Here is a 17,584-nt window from a genome sequence, read left to right as displayed (position 1 = left end):
CGCCTTCTTATTCTCATTCTGGCTTTGATGCAGCTGTGCGCGCACGGCGTAACGTCCGATCGAGAAGGCGCAGCGTTGGGAGAAGTGAACACGATGTATAAAAGATGCGAGCCACGTGTCCTTGCGCTGCTCCGCAGGCATATCAGCGATGGTTAGAGTTGAGAGGACGGGATCAGCCGCCGTGGAGCAAGCAGTGCCGCTGGATAGAGGAGAACAAGACAGAGCGTTGGCGTCCATGTGTTTACGGCCAGAGCGATATATAACGCGGATGTCAAATTCATGAAGGCGGAGAATCCATCGTGCGAGTCGGCCGGACGGGTCTTTAAGAGAGGACAGACAACATAATGCGTAGTGGTCCGTGACGACGTCAAACTGGCGGCCGTACAGGGAGGGTCGGAGTTTCGTTAGTGCCCACACAATGGTCAAACACTCCTTTCCGTAACTGAGTAGTTGCATTAAGCTTTGGAGAGGACACGACTCGCGTACGCGACGGCGCATTCATGAAAGCCGTTTTTCCGTTGAGCCGAGACAGCTCCGAGGCTAACGCCACTCATATGTTACCGGTGGGTGCTGTCGGGTCGTAGTGGCGAAGAATTGGTGGCGATGTGAAAAGATGGCTCAATGCGGTGAACGCTTCGTCGCACTCGGCCGACCACGCAGTTAAGTCACTGTTTCCCCCGAGTAGCTTCGTCAGGGGTGCAATAATCAAAGCAAAATTTCGTACGAAGCGCCGAAACTACGAGCACAGACCTATGAAGCTTCGAAGTTGCTTGAGTGAGACCGAATTAGGAAACTCCGCCACTGCGCCCAGCTTGGCCGGATCAGGGCGAACACCTTCCTTAGAGACGATGTGCCCCAAAATTGTCAACTGCTGGGCACCGAAGTGACACTTCTTGAGATTCAACTGTAGCCAGCGTCAGTAAGACAAACCAAAACTTGCCGCAAGCGCTCTAGGTGCGTGGCGAAGTCGGTGGAAAAGACAACAACGTCTTCCAAGTAGCACAGGCAAATATGCCACTTGAACTTACGCAAAATGTTATCCATCATCTTCTCGTATGTAACGGGCGCGATGCACAGACCGAAAGGCATCACATTAAATTCATAGAGGCCATCCGGCGTTACAAATGCAGTCTTCTCTATGTCACAGGCGGCCATTGGCACTTGCCAGTAACCGGAACGTAAATCAGGAGACGAAAAGTACTTGGCACCTTGGAGGCAATCAAGAGCGTCGTCTATACGCGAAAGGGGGGGGGGGGGGGGTAATTGTCTTTGTGGGTAATTTTGTTGAGGTGCCGGTAATAGATACAAAAGCGAATCGAACCATCTTTCTTCTTTACTAGCACCACTGGTGAATACAAGGGGCTTGAGACGGACGGACTACACCACGTTGTAGCATGTCCTCAACTTGCTAATTGATCACGCGACGCTCTGCCGTTGAAACGCGATAGGATTGCCGTCGAAAAGGCGAGATCTTACTCCGTGGGCTAGTTAGAGCCGGTCTGAATGTGATGCGCGACTGTGGAAGTGCGGCTGAGAGGTGAGTGGGCGGCGTCAAAAGCGAAGCGAAACGTCTGTAAAAGGGCCACAAGCTGCGTGCGGTATATGCAAGGAAGAGCGTCATCTATAGCCGTTCGGAAGAAGTCGTCTGTCAACAGATCAGACGTCGGGTCGGACTGCAGGGCATCGATGTACTTACTACGGTAGGTCTCGGAGGCATCCAGGTGGGATAGAAGGTGGGCTGGTTGAATGGAACCGGGAGATTCACCACGTAGAAGAGTAAGCGGGCGCGAAGACGGATTGTAGATGAATAGCTGAGTGAAGCCACCGTACCGTGAACATCGGCAGCGGCAGGTACTTGCGGTGGATGAAAAGGATGTAGACGGCGTAAATAAAACAGCAACGACTGACACGGCAGGACACGAAAAAGGCACAAGGGCACTAGCCTCTGGTGCTACGTCGACATCTTCAGCGTTGGTGAGCTTTTGAGGACACACTGAACGGTTGTCGTTGGGCAGTGCGTCCACTTCAGTGGACACACTGCCCGACGCACTGCCCACTTCAGCTCGGGTTCAATCGATCATGACGTTATTTTTGGACAAGATATCCCATCCGACGATCACGTTTTGGGAACAAGATGACCAAACTATGAACTCGACACTGTACAAAAGATCTTCAATGACGACACGCGCTCTACATGCTGCTAAAGGTGCAATCCTTTCTTCACTGGCAGTGCGGAGCGACAAACCGTGAAATGACGTCATAACCTTTCGTAACCATCGCAGAGTCGCTCATGAATCACTGACACTGCATCACCTGTATTGACCAGCGCATATACAGACAGACCATCGATAGAGATCACAACATTCGTGGGCAAAATATGAGGCCTTGAGCTTTTGGCAGAGCACGCAGTTCTTGCCTCAGGAACCGCGGAACTCCCTCGTTTCCCTCGTCGGAAGGTGGTGGTCGCCGGCGCATTGGTGACAGTGGCCGGCGACGGGGAGAAGGAGAACGATGGGTCGTATACGGACGCTGTTCGGCGGCGTCCGAGGCGAAGAGGGAGCAGAACGAAGCAGCGGTGGGGAGTAATCCGAAGACGCAGGCTCGGGAGGCGCGGCCATGCGACCACGACACCGACGGGCCACATATCCAGGACAACCACAGTAGTAGCAAATTTGGCGGCTGTCCAAAGTGCGCCAAGGGTTGTAATAGAGCGGAGTCGGAGGATGAAACGGAGCCGTTTGAGGAAGCGGTGCGTGGAGCAGGACAGGCTGCGTGGGTTACGGTAACGGCTCAGGCGGAGGCCGCGCAGCCACTGCCGCATAGGTCAAAAGGGCTGGAACAGAAGGTTGCCTATACTGTACTGGTGCCCCGACGTATGCGAGTGACAGAAGGAGCCTCAGGAAGAGCGGGAAGTGCTTCTGCGACTTGCTCGGGGATGACCTGCTGCAACTTCGGCACCGAAGGAGACGGAACGTCAGGACGCTGATGAACGAGCGATAGTTAACGGGCAACTTCTCGAACAAACTGCTTTATTTGAGGCAGCAAGGACGACTGTTTTGAAACAGTTGTTAAAGCTGCAAGAGGCTGCGGGTGTTCGAGTGAAGAACTAGTGAGGTTACGGCGCTTGCGTAACTCATCAAAGTTTTGGCATGCGTACGTCGACTACGGTTGCTGGATGTCTGGCCAGAAGCATCATGAATTCCTTGTAAAATGTGATCAATCTTGGCGTGTTCTGTCATTGAAGCGTCCACGCGCTTGCACAGGTCTACAACATTATCAATATAACTTGAAAAATTCTCGCCAGGAAGCTGCGCACGGCCGCGCAGGCGTTGCTCAGCGCGCAGCTTGCGCATTGCAGGCCGACCGAAGATATCGGCATAACTAGCCTTGAAAGCAGACCACGATGTGATATCGGCCTCGTGGTTGCGGAACCACAGGTTGGCAACGTCCGATAGGTAGAATATGACATTACTGAATTTTAGGCCATCGTCCCATTGGTTGTAAGTACTGACCCGCTCATATGAGGACAGCCAGTCTTCCACGTCGTGGTCGCCGGTTCCGCTGAAGATAGAAGGATCCTGCTGGAGCAAAGCTCCAACGCAGAAGACGGGGGACGAGGGGCCGGTTGGACTAGGGGTGGTAGCGTCGGTTCATGGCTGTTGTCGGGAGTGTGCGGCTGTAGAGCTCTAGGGCGGCAGGAAATCCTCACCTCCACCAAGTGAAAGGGGTTTTACTGAGGGTTCAACAAAGGAGAGAGAGAGAAAGCGCTTTATTTGCACCCGTCAGAGACTATGGATGATCGGGGGAGACGCAGCTGCCCCTTTCACCATCTATCTCCCCCCTAGACGTCGGCCGGAATCAGTTGGCTTTCGGCGGCGGCCTGGGCTTGACGGATGACTTGCTTTTGGATTTGTTCTTCCTGGCTGTGAAGAGAGGATTCCCATGACTCTTTATTTCCATGTATCCCGTTTAGCGCTGGGAAAGCCCAGAGCATGTGATTTAGGGTAGCTCAGTTTTTACATTTGGAAGAGTGCACCTCAGGATGCCATTTGTGTAGGATATACGGGTTTGGAAAGGTGCCCGTCTGCAGTTTTCGCCAGAATTATCCTTCCTTCCTTGCGAGAGATCTATGGGGGGGGGGGGGGGGGGGGAGGGAGGGTTCTCTTGGTCATTCTGTAGTGTTCTAGAATTTCTCTGTATGTAATAAGTCCCGCTTTTTGGACAGGGAGTAGTCTGCCCGCGCTGAGGCACGGTGAGTGAGCCTTCTGGCGACCTCGTTGGCGATCTCGTTCCCAGCTGTGAGTCCACTATGGGCATGTGGCCATATTATTTTAATTAGGACATTGGGTACGTTCTTCTTGCCTGCTTGCAGAATTTTGCCGTCCTCTTTGGACACCTTACCGTTGTCATAGGCTTTGATTGCTGTTTTAGAATATGTGATGACTAAGGGAATACAGCCCTCTATAAGCTGCACGGCGAACAACACAGGAACACAGCCAGTCTAGGCACACACAAGCGAGCTCGAGCCACGCAGCGGCATTTCGTCGTTCTCTTCCTCGTCTTCATGATATATGTCCGCTCGTAGTTCACTACATTATTATTATTATTATTATTATTATTATTATTATTATTATTATTATTATTATTATTATTATTATTATTATTATTATTATTATTATTATTATTATTATTATTATTATTATTATTATTATTATTATTATTATTATTATTATTATTATTATTATTGTGAGGCAGAAGGAGGCACCAGCATAATCACTTTTCTATTTCAGATAGGCCGAAGCAGCAGCTACCGACTAACCGATGCTCATCAACACAACACTTCGTCTTCTTTCCAGGACACGATGACCGATGATGATTACGCTCAGATGAAGATGACGTTCACTCGCAGTGCTTACAACATTCCCCCTCCCAAACGAAAGCGACCATCCTGGTCGCAAATTAAATCTCAAGGTCGACGGTTAAAGTGTTTCAAACGCGACATGTGCACAATCTCGGTGCCGCGACACCGACGATCGCGAACAGGCGATGCAGGCGTGATGAGATAGTTTACAGGGGAAGTTTGTTCTAGAACCGTGTACGGGCCAATAAAACGGCTCAGAAACTTCTCACACAGGGTGGGAGTAGGCGTCCAGAGCAGCACTTCGTCTCCAGGGCGGATAGACACTGAGCGATGGGTCGTATCATACGTGTTTTCCCTGGAAGCATGAGTGGCTTCAGTTTGAAGGCGGGCACGATCACGGCAGTGGGCGATACGAGACACGAACTGTTCGTGGGAAGGCGCGGTAGAAGGAGCGGGAGCTGAGAAGACGCTTCGAGGGAGAAGGTAGGATGTCGGCCATAAACAAGAAAAAACGGAGAAAAGGAGGTGGTTCGTTGAATGGCAGTGTTGTAGGCGAAGGTTAGAAAGGAGAGTAAGAAGACCCAGTTGTTGTGCTCAGTGTGAATGTAGGTGGATAGCATATCAGAAAGGGTGCTATGAAAGCGTTCTGTGAGGCCATAGGTCTGAGGGTGGTAAGGAGATGTAGTTTTGTGCACCGTGCCTGAAGCACTGCGGCGAGGACGGTGGAGAGGAACGACTTGCCACAATCGCCAAAGACTCGAGGCGAGGGGCGCCGTGGCGCGTGTGGAGGATAAAGTTTACGATTTCGGAAGCGGAGCCGGAAGGAAGTTCTGCGGTTTCAGCGTATCGGGTGAGGTGGTCAACGGCAGTAACGACCCAGGGGTTGCCAGCTAGAGTCAAGGGCAAGGGTCCATACGCGTGAAAGGACCTGGGAGAGGTTGCAAGAGACCGGCAGGAGGCGACGTAGACCGCTTGCGTCATTGACAAGGGATGCAAGACGCTGCATATTTTAATACGAGGTTGAAAGGCCAGGCCAGAAGAAACGATTTTTGATGCGGTCGTAGGTTTTGTGGTATCCAAGGTGACCTACGGTGGGGTCGTCGTGAAAGGATTGTAGAATTTGAGGACGAAGGGAAGAAGGAATTACGGGAACCCATGTATGGCCCAGTGGGCTGTAGTTGTGCCAAAATAATGTGCCATCCTGCAACTTGAAATTGTTGAGCCGACGACGAAGACGGGCATTTGGAGGTCTAATAACACAGACTATCAATCAACTTTCGACAGTAAGAGTCTACATCTGGCGTGGAAGCAATAGAGGCGGCGCTCAAAGACTGGATAACTGTAGGGTTTAAATGGCGTGACTCCGATGGGACAGGAGAGGAATGCGACGGCATGTGTTGCAACGGCAAAGCAATAGGGCAACGAGAGAGAAAGCGTCGGCGTCTTTGTGCTTCTTGCCCGATTTGTAAGTAACAGTGAAGTCGTACTCTTGAAGGCGGAGGATCCACCGCCTGAGACGACCGGACAAATTTTTCAAAGAGGATAACCAGCATAGGGCGTGGTGGTCAGTGACGACTGTGAAGTGACGGCCGTACAGGTAAGGACGAAACTTCTGAGCAGCCCAGACGACGGCGAGACATTCTTGCTCGGTAACAGTGTAGTTTTGTTCCGCAGGAGTCAGAGTTCGGCTTGCGTAGGCAACAACATTTTCTGTAGAGGTGTCTTGGCGTTGCAGAAGGACAGCGCCAATGCCATGGGCGTCGGTGTGCAAAATAGTCGGAGCTTTGTCATCAAAATGGCAGAGGACGGGACCCAAAGTCACAGCACGCTTCAGAGATTCAAATGCTTCTTCGCAAGCAGGAGACCAGACGAAAGGCGTGTCATTGTGAAGAAGCGCATGTAAAGGTGAGGAAATAGAGGCGAAATTGCGGATGAATCGGCGGCGGAAGTATGATGCCAAGACGAGGAAACTGCGGAGATCTTTGACCCGAGTCGGACGGGAAAGTGCAGCGCAGCAGCGATTTTTTCAGGGTCAGGCTTAATTCCTTCGCTGCTTGCGAGATTGCAAAGAACTATAATAGATTTTGATGCAAAACGGCATTTCTTCGTGTTTAGCTGTAGGCCAGCACTGGAAAGTGCTGTCAAAACTTTACTGAGATGAGTAAGGTGATCAGAAAATGAGGAAGAAAAAATGACGATGTCATCTAAGTAACAGAGACATGTTTTCCATTTGAGGCCGCGGAGAACTGTCACTCATGCGCTCGAATGTAGCAGGAGCGTTGCAGAGTCCAAATGGCATTACATTGAATTCGTATAAACCGTCCAGTGTTGCAAAGGCGGTCTTCTCTTTATCATCTTCATGCATGGGGATCTGCTAGCAGCCTGATCTTAATTTAGGCTGGAGAAAAATTGGGCACCTTGTAAACAATCGAGGGCGTCGTCAATTCGAGGGACGAGATACACATCCTTGCGAGTGATTCTGTTTAGAGCACGGTAATCTACACAAAAACGAACCGAACCGTCTTTTTTTTGCACTAGCACTACAGGCGATGACCAGGAACTGGACGATGGGCGTATGATGTTGCGCGCAAGCATGTCAGCAAAATTTTCCTGAATAACCTTGCGCTCGGTTGAAGACACGCGATATGGCCGGCGTCTAACTATGCCTGATCCGTCAGTGAGAATGCGATGCGTTGCTGCAGCGGTCTGACCCAATGCGCCGGAATTGACGTCAAACGAGTCTGCGTGCTTGTTCAATACAGCAAGCAGTGCGTCTGTCTGGTCTACTCTCAGGTCGGTGGTGATCGTGTAGCGAAGTGCTGCACTGAGCGAGGCAGGGGATGAATCAAAGCGATCGGAGGTGGAAATGGGAAGAAGAGTGACAGGCTGGGCGGAAGCAACTGATGCAACAGTAGAGCCGCGGCGCAGAAGAATGGGCTCTAATATTGTGTTGAAGGCGGCGAGAAGAGAAGAACCGCTGGAGAAGCGAAGAAGGGACATGATGATAATACCTCTTGACAGGAGACGAGGGATGGGTGTAATCAGGATGTCGCCATCGGTGACGGCGTCAGAGGTCAGAGATAGAATATCTTCGTTGCCCGGATAGAAGAAGTGATCGGCAAGCATAACTAAACGGGAGCAAGATGGTTCTCTATCGGCAAGAGTGTTGCATTCAGTGACCTCAATTGTGGGAGGGGAACACGTAATGACTGCTGAGGCGTTTTACAGGAAATCCCAGCCGAAGATGAGTTGATGGGCACAAGAGGATAGACATAGAATATCTTCGTTGCCCGGATAGAGGAAGTGATCGGCAAGCATAACTAAACGGGAGGAAGATGGTTCTCTATCGGCAAGAACATTGCATTCAGTGACCTCAATTGTGGGAGGGGAACACGTAATGACTGCTGAGGCGTTTTACAGGAAATTCCAGCCGAAGATGAGTTGATGGGCACAAGAGGATAGACATAGAATATCTTCGTTGCCCGGATAGAGGAAGTGATCGGCAAACACAACTGAACGGGAGGAAGATGGTTCTCTATCGGCAAGAATGTTGCATTCAGTGACCTCAATTGTGGGAGGGGAACACGTAATGACTGCTGAGGCGTTTTACAGGAAATCCCAGCCGAAGATGAGTTGATGGGCACAAGAGGATAGACAGCAAGCTCAATAAAGTGCAAGATGCCATCAATGGTGACTCGGGCTGTACACGCTCCACAAGGGTTAATATTCTGTCCATTTGCAGCACGTAACAGAGGACCGGTGTAAGGTGTGCGCACTTTTCGCTGTTTTAAACACAATGAAGTCAAGCTTTATATTAGAAATAGCGGCACCGGTATCAATTAAAGCTTCCAGTACATTTCCTTAACGAATACAGTCAACATGTTGCATGGGAGCACAGGAGGAATTGGAGCGAGGGCAGGCGGTGCAGTTTTACCTCCGGAAACTGCACAGGTTAGTTTTCCGTGTGGCGGGCAGAAGTTGAAGATGGAGGGCGAAGGGGCGATTACGTCCGCTGAAAGGTTGATGTGTAGTGACGACGTGATGGCCGTGCTGTTATAGACCGGTTGGGGGAAGTCGACGGAGAGGAAGAGCGACGGAGGTCATTATCGGTGTAATACTGTCGAGGAGGAAGCTGGCACACGTCGTCACGTCGAACGTACCCATAGCTCGCACACTCATCTCGCAGTCTTCGGTGACAGACGCGTGTAACATGGCCGCGGATGATAGAAACATACTGGACAAGGTGGGGAGGTCGCCAATTACCATACACTGGTTGTCGCGGGGACAGGGTGGCGAGGCTAGGTGGCACAGGCGCGTGATGGGCAGGAGGACAAGGAGGAGGTGCCGCAGTGGCTTCAGCATACGTAGGAAGTGGCTGGTGGTTCTGTAGCCATGGGACGATTGAATGAAACAAGCTCCTCCTTGATAATGCCACGCATTGAACAGGTGGGCGTGAGAAAGCAGGCACCGACTAAATATCATTGTGGAGCTCTCTCCGTATAATAGAGCGGATCATGGTGCGCAGATTAGCTTCGGTATTTTGGCTCGGATCCCAGGTGTTATTGAGCCGGCGCGACTGTAGGGAGTCAAGTCGCTGGCAAGTGGCACAAATGTCTGCCACCGTGACGGGATTCCGGGCAGCTAGAGCTGCGTAGGCAAAAGAGCCAATTCCTTTTTAAAATATGGCCAACACGTTCAACTTCGACCATGACATAGTTGACTCGCCGGCAAAGGGCGAGTATTTCATCAATATAGGATGTATATGTCTCTCCTGGAAGCTGCACACAGGTCTCTAGCTTCTTTTGGAAAGAGGCCGGACCAGCACCAACAGTTCCAAAGCTCTGGCGGATCTGTGTCGTGAACTGAAGCCAGTCAGGAATGACGTCCTCATGGTTGAGAAACCACTTCTTAGCCACGTCACTAAGGTAAAACGAGACGTTGAGTAGCTTCATACAAGCGTCCCAGCCGTTAACAGCGCTGACCCGATCGTACTGTTGTAGCCAGTCTTCGATGTCGTCACCGCGGAGACCGGCGAAAGCAGGAGGGTGGCGTTGACGTGAAGTAACTGACCATGTTGGATGGGTCAAATGGTGAGGAGGAAGTTCACCATGGGACGTCAGCTGTGCAGAAGAGGCATGGGCAGCCGTCGAATGCACATCGGTAGCGACAGACGTCGGAACAGTTGGTCAGAGCAGGCGCATGTGACTGCGCCATGGCAGTTGAAGTGCCGCCAAGAACACGACCGGAACGAACTCCAGGGGGTGCCGCGTTGAGGACGCTGGAATCAGGACTCACCTCCACCACTTGTGAGGGAGAAGGACGCACCAGCAAATTCACTTTTCTATTTCAGATAGGCCGAAGCAGCAGCTACCGACTAGCCGATGCTCATCAACACAACACTTCGTCTTCTTCCCGCGACACGATGACCGATGATGATTACGCTCAGGTGAAGATGAAGGTCACTCATAGTGCTTACATTAATTGTTATTATTATTATTATTATTGCGCTCTGCATCTTGGCATTGCCGCTTGCAAGGCGTTCTTCTGTTTGTGTTTCTTCATGTGGTCCTGGCTCGTATCATCTTCGACCTGCTGCAAGGCCAGGGCACGTCACTTCGCTTCCTGACGACGTCTCTTAGCTAGGGGTTCCTCTCTTTGCTCCGGTGTCTCCGCGCACGCTTACCGTTCTTCTGTTCGCTTTTACTACGTTCAACGGCCAACTGCCAGGCGACAACCTACCTCGACGTCTGACGAGTTGAGATTTTCCAATCTCTTACGCCGCTTAGCAAAGGCCTGACTTTACCATCGCTCTCCATATAGAACTCCGCGTTCACCATTCCATATTTATACGCGCGACGCTATCTCCTCGCACATGCACAATAGCGCGCGCCGCTTCTGCTCCAGAAGTGGCAATGACGTTGGAGTACGTTGGAGTAACACTACCTAGACTAGGCCTCTCCGCTCCTCCATGACGTCATCGCTTTAAGACGTACGCGGAAGCTGCGCGCTGCTGCGCGTTGCTGCGTGCTTATTCTTGTTTCACTAGAATTGTGGTTGTTGCCGCATGCGAAAACATTATTTGGTGTTTCAAGCCCCGTTGTTCAATACATAAATTTTCAGTCAGCTCCAATATTGCAAGTAAACGTCTGAATATTCGTGCAGCGGATTTTGTAAAGATTAAGTTTCAGGAAACAGCCCATAATCTTAATTAGTTTATGAAAAGCCAGAAGCACTGCTTTTATTGTGCCTGTGTTAGTATAACGCTACGGATATAAGCAAGTCAGCTCTATAAACGGTGGAACATTCTTTAATCTCTGTACTCATTTTGGAAACAAATGGGCGAAAGTTTCGCTATAATTTCACAGCACTCAAAATATGTAGCTCCAAGATCAGCAGAGTACTTTGCTTTTGGCTCTAGAATTGATTTCAGCTCAATACATACATAAACTGTATCCAGTATGAAAGTATTTATTAAAATATGCAAGTTTCGAGGAAAGCTTTGACGAATGTCACAAAAAAAAATCAAAATTATCAAGGCTTCAAAGTGTTAATTCTACGCTTTTGAGCGGTCTTGGATTGCACAGCCGATCGTTTCATGTCTTGCAATAGTTCTTTAGCAGGATGTTGGTTGCTGCACCGCGAGCACATATTTCACCACTTGCTGCGGGCTGTGACCATTTTCGCATCTTTAAATATTTTCATCTTTCACCAGGTTGCTTGCTAAAGTAAAAAGAGCTTCTTTTTGGTTCGCCAGTGCCTGAAATTGAATTGCATGCTTTTCCCTACGGAGTTTATCAAGCACCATCTGGCTGTCACTACAGCGTTTACGACAGCTGCTTTTGGAAATTTGAGACCTCCGCGGGTCATGTTCCGAACAATTTCATCATTCTTCATTTGAAGGCCGTGGTCTTCAACTATGTTTGCTCTGCAGACAGTGCATGAGAGCTTCTTAAGAGCAGCGTGTGTGCAGTAACCGGCCACGTATGTATCGGCAGCAATAGTTGATTCCTTGCGTTCGAAATCATTATCATTTACTTCTATGTTGAAGCTGCCTAACACGAGCTCATCAGTTTTAATTTTTGGCGCTCCTTCATTCATTTATGGAAGTTGTAGGGCTGTCTGAAGATGAAGCTTTCGTTCTGATTCGTACGCCTGACGAATGGAAATGTGGTACTACTGGGATCCAGATAGTTGTCTGTATTTGCCGAAATGCGCCTCCTAGCAGTCAGTCTAGAATTTGCCCAGGAGGACGTAGTCAAATCCCAGGTCGTGGAGGCAGTAGCTGATGAGGTTTACCAACGCTTCCGTAGTTCGTCGAGGCGCACTGTGCGTCTCCCGTGTTAGAATTCTAGTATCAAATTTCAATCTTTGCCACAGGTCAAGCCATTTCAAGATACTCTGAAGAAATGCAACTTGTGGAGATGATGTTTGTGTTACAAGACTGCAACACGTCACGATGTCGTTGTCCTTTCTTGGGTGACTTGACGTTAACAATCCTCCACAACTTTTTAATGATCTTCAGAAAATCTTTCGTTCCAGCTGCATGCTGGAGACCATAGCGTTCACCACGTTTCAATGGCAGCTATGGTGGAGGGGCTGAAGACCTTCGACGCAAGGTTTTTTGACATTCTAATATTCTAGTGAACACTTTACCATAGGTTCTCCTCTCCGTCCTGACGCATTCTACAAAATTTGGGTACCGTACGATAATCTGGTCACGCGCAACACGGCTTTAAAATATGCCGTTTTCATGGCTTAAGTTGAAAGTATTTCGGCGGGCAACATTGCGTTTCTGACGTCACAAACAGTATACCGGCGTTACTGTCCACTTCTCGAGTGATTATGAAATTGTGAGGCTCATATTAAACTACTTCAGGCATTTTAGGCAGTGCGTCATGATTTCCATACTTTATTTTCACCATCCAACGGACGTACGACTGTTTTTCTCATACTGAGTGTGACGTCACCATTTCGTCACCTGGGACGTCGTTTCTGGCCGTGAAAGCAGTTTCGGTTTCGGTTTGCTGTTTTTCTTTTTTAAACATACTTGTAATCGGAATTTCGAAAAACGGCTTTTTGTGTTGGAGTCAGGACATGCCGAGGAATGTAATTCAACTAAAAACACAAAATGATGAAAAAACCACCGGAGTTGACTTTTAACATTCTGTCTCTTCATGCTTTATCGGTTGAAAGCTTTTACTGAGAGCGTCGGAGCAGCCTTGATCAGTAGATCTTGTTCCTTTAGGTGACGGTCGGTCAGAATTTTCGGGGTTGTGCATAGGTCCAGGAAGGCAGAAAAAAACATGCATGTTCCAGAGTTCTGATTGGTCCAGTTGTTGCGAACACATTTTAGCAGGTGAACGGGGTCAATAACAAAAAAAAAGCTGTGTGGGATCTGATGGATGACAGTATGAGCTGCTGATTGTTGACGAAGTTCCAAAGAAAGACATTGCTCTTTACGGTTGAAGGAGTTTCTGTCTGTAATAAGAGCAACAATGCGAAGTCCAGCCTCTTCAAGTTCATTTATGATTTTTCGGAGGACAGTATTAAGTTGTGCATTTATTTGCTCAACTGGTAAAATGTGAACGACGGTTTTTTTTTTTTTTTTTTTTTTTTTTGCGATGAAAGGAGGCTTTGAATCATGAAAACGTGTGCCGTTTTCGCAGCATTTGAGCTGTTGCTGACCATGCCGACGATAGTGCCACCCTTATAGTCAAAATACGGCTGTAGATGTATTTTATCCATCATTAGAACCACACATTTCTCATGATCTTTCATTGTTGCCACAACCTTTTTTACATGCGACAGGAATGAGGTGTCCTGCTGCTCAGCTGCTGGACTGACGTCATATGAACAGCAGACACGTCTGATAGTTGACTCATGAGGCAGAATAAGACCTCCGTAGCTTCTCAAGTATACATAGGAGTGAGGAGAAATGGTGAATAAAAGGCTCGAAAATCTGAGCAACTCAGAAAAGTAGCGGGGCGATTTGCTGGAAAGAAGAGATACTTGTTCCAACAAGAAGGTCAAAGCATCCTGTCGCTCCTCAGTTTGCAATTCTTGATTCAAAGCATTCTTAAGAAGGGACTGCACAAGCTGTGCTTTCTTACAATATCTCAAAGTAACGGCTTGAGGGGCTAGTTGGTGCTGCATCGTATTCAGAAATGTGGCGCAACAAACACAAACACAAGAGAAGTTAAGAACCCCAGGTGGTCGAAATTTCCGGAGTCCTCCACTACGGCGTCTCTCATAGCCTGAGTTGCTTTGGGACGTTAAACCCCACAAACCAACCAACCAACCAACAAGAGAAGTGTGCGTGTGTTGTGTATCTTCTCTTGTGTTTGTGTTTGTTGCGCCACATTTCTGAATATGTGCCGTCTTACCCACGGGCTTGAAGGCAGACACCTTGTCAAATCTCTCAATGGCATCCAGAAGATTTGTTAGGCGCCGAATGTCGTTTACAGTTTCTGGAATGTTTACACCATCAACTTTGGTCGCCTCTACGTCTTGAAAAAACAGCCTTAAGAACTGGTCATTTGTTACTTTAACTGATTTTATGATAGCTAGAGCACCATCAACACCGAGATTTAGAAAAAGCACGTACTCAGGATAGGAAACAACTTTCCAAAATTCCGAAACCTAGATGCGCGGAAGACCGCTAAACAGAGCCTGAAAACTGTTGATTCTGTTGCTGTGTTCTTCTTCTCGGTGCGTCTCAATGGTCTGGTTGATTGCTTCCTGTATTGCAGCTGCTTCAAGACGCGCCTTCTTGTGATCTGGGGCCTCTCGAGAGGCACTTGTAGCTGGACCAGAAAGATACGCTGGGCAGTTTGGGAGTATGCTTGGTACTGCATCAGGTCGAAGTCGTACCAGTTTGAGCTTAGCTTCAATCACTTTTCCTGTCTTCACATCCACGTAATTTGTTTTGTCGACCATGTCCGCAGCTTAAAGTGACGCTCTCAGACCTAGGATGTGAAATGACACGTTAGGAGGATGCAGTACCTGAAGCTAAAACAAAAAAAAAAAAAAAAAAAAAAAAACACACACAGCAGCCCTACGTTTTAAGGTTCTAATGATCGCAATTTAGTTCAAAGTCCGCGCGCACTAAATATCAGTAATACTGTGTCTCTAAGCCGCATTCACGCTGTATAGAATAAGGTTTGCACCTTAGCTATGCAAGCTTTTCTTTTTAAGGTAAGTATCGCAGACATATATATACTCTCGGAGTATCTAGGTAATATGTAGCGTTAATGATGCAAAGAAGTTGTCGATAATAAATAGTAAAGAGAAATATTTGCCTTACCACCAATCGCTTTCCTGGTGTGAAATCGGCACCATGGATGGCTTTTATCCTTTGAGCCCTTCTCACTGGGTCCGATGGGAACGTGAAACTCTCACTGTATCCCCACCATCATAGTTTCCGCGGCACCGTGGTACACACCATTGTCCAGGCAGTCTCAAAAAGTGCCCACTTGATGAAACACTGCAGCATCAGCGCATACCTGTCACCGCCACTCATTCCCAGTGCTTATTTATTAAATAAAATCAACCAAACTTTTGCGATACACGTTGCACAAAGGCAAAATCTCGCACTACAGTTAGAGCATGAATTGCGAAAAAGTCGAACAAGCAACTGGTGTTTACTGCGCTGCGGATGCATTTGGCAATCAAGCAATGCATCAGAAATTATTTAATTGGAAGAAATCTCGTGCACGAAGCAGTTTCAACGTTTCAAAATTTGCGTTTAGCACAAAGGTAACCCCTTTTTACGAAAAATAATATTTATTTTAGCATTCAGACAGCAATAAAGGCGTTAACGCGCGTCTACGAAAATTTGACACTTCGGCTTACTCAAATTCGCGCATGCGCAGCCGCACCACAGTCGCGAGAACCGTTCCTGACTGGTTTAGGCGGGAGCGGGCCACCTCTGTTGTTGTAGTGGTTATTTATTGTATGTAGAAAAGGAAAGAAAAGATGTTTGCCAGCCCCGGTATCTGCTATCTTATATCTGAAGCACATGAACTGGGGCGGTGGAAATAAAGGGATAGCGAGGAGAAGGTAGAGGAAATCAAAGAGGTGAGTGATAGGGAGAAAGAAAAGGGTAGGTAAAAATAAAAGAAATATATACACTATGGTACAGTATACAGTAGTTTGCTTGAGGCCCACCCGCAAATGTCTTAAGCCACTGAGCACTCGGCACATCGGGCGGGCCTCCGCAATAGCTCTGCGTCCAGGCAACTGTTCACAACGCACGCACTGGCCCACTGTACAAAACACTGACGGCTGTCGTGGGCGATCGGCCGTTATTGTGGGAAATAGCACACGTGGAGCGTTCAGTCACAGCGCGCACCATCTTTCGAGGTGAAATAGGCGGGTCATCAAGCCCGCCTGTTCGATGTACTCACACAGGCTCACGTGAGCTCGCTCGCGGACGCGCGCACAGCCCGGCGACCACAGGAGCACAGCTACGCTGTCCGGGATTACCCCCTGCGCTCTGTAAGCCGCCAGCAACTCACGTCGTGGTCAGAAGCGTTTCGGGGTAGCTCGGCTGGAAACGCTGATTGGCCCAAATTATGTGACGTCATAAATGACGTCACAAAAAAATGTCATGGGTCACGTGATATTTTGTGACGTCATGTCCGGATGTAGGCCGAACGTGTTTTCCTTAGACTCTCCCTGGATTCCCCGTGCTTTTGAGAGCACCCGGCCCGGCGGTGCCGGCATGGTGTCGGCGGCGCGCCACAAGCCAATGGTTGCCGGCGACGAGCCACGAGGCCTAGCTTGCGCGCGGTGCGGACACCGCGGAAACAGCAGCGACGTCAAATAACACATGTACGCATCGAGCCGCGAAGAAGTTTCCCAACCAGGTTGTTACACCGCACGATTTGCCAGGGAAATCACAGTTAATTGCTCTTCCTTTGTCTCGATCTGTGTGAGACCTTTCAGCGACAAAAACAATCGAGGTTCGCCAACGCGGTTTGACCTGTTCGTAGGTCGGCAGGGAGAGTTTTCCAGTGACAACTGTATACCATGTTTGCGGTGATTCCGCTCTTCTGTACATTTCGTATATGCAGTTATATTATTTGCAAAACGTTTACGTTGCAAAATAGTTTCTCGGAGCGACGTTTTTCAAGCGCGCGGGCTCTCAGCAACAGTCGCCCGCCCCGTTGCCACGCTTCCCGATATGCAAAATAGTTCATTATAAATTGTTTTAACCAGAAATACACCCGGTGACCGCTATAATTGGCTAAAACGGCCTAATCTCCTGCATATGAGGCCGGCCGGCAACACCATGGCGTCGAGTCCATCCTAGCTGCAATAGCTAGCTAGTCGATGACTGTAGGGGCTAAAAAAAAAAAAAAAAAAGCCTTGAGGACAAAGGGAATGGAATACTAGGTCATTCAACTCGGCAAATTTTTCAGGTCAGAATTGTGATGCTGAGGTGATGTTGATTAGGATAAAAAAAAAAAACTAAATAAGCTGTAGTATTAAAGGATGACCTCTCACTGTTTTGGTTACCTTGTCGCCAAAAACAATTAAGTGCCTGATGTATATCTACAGTCAAAACTCGATTTAACGAAACCCGATTTAACGAAAATCTCGATTTAACGAAGGTATCCTAATTCCCCCCCAGACGCCCATAGGGTTCAATGCTTTGACTAACCCGAAATAACGAAACCGATTCCGTGATCTGTCCCGATTTAACGAACCTTTTTTCGAGAA

The 17,584-nt window shown here is 48.7% G+C and overlaps 1 pseudogene; it reads right to left on the bottom strand.

The window, feature by feature from the left end:
• Window positions 1–11,400: 11,400 nt before the first annotated feature.
• Window positions 11,401–16,585, bottom strand: LOC146206424 (uncharacterized; annotated as a pseudogene).
• Window positions 16,586–17,584: the final 999 nt, after the last annotated feature.

This window comes from Amblyomma maculatum, chromosome 1 (assembly GCF_055883805.1).
Source record: "Amblyomma maculatum isolate TAMU_Amacu chromosome 1, ASM5588380v1, whole genome shotgun sequence".
NCBI lineage: Eukaryota > Metazoa > Arthropoda > Arachnida > Ixodida > Ixodidae > Amblyomma > Amblyomma maculatum.
Note: the sequence above shows the minus strand (reverse complement) of the source record. Positions and strands in the feature narration are given on the sequence as shown.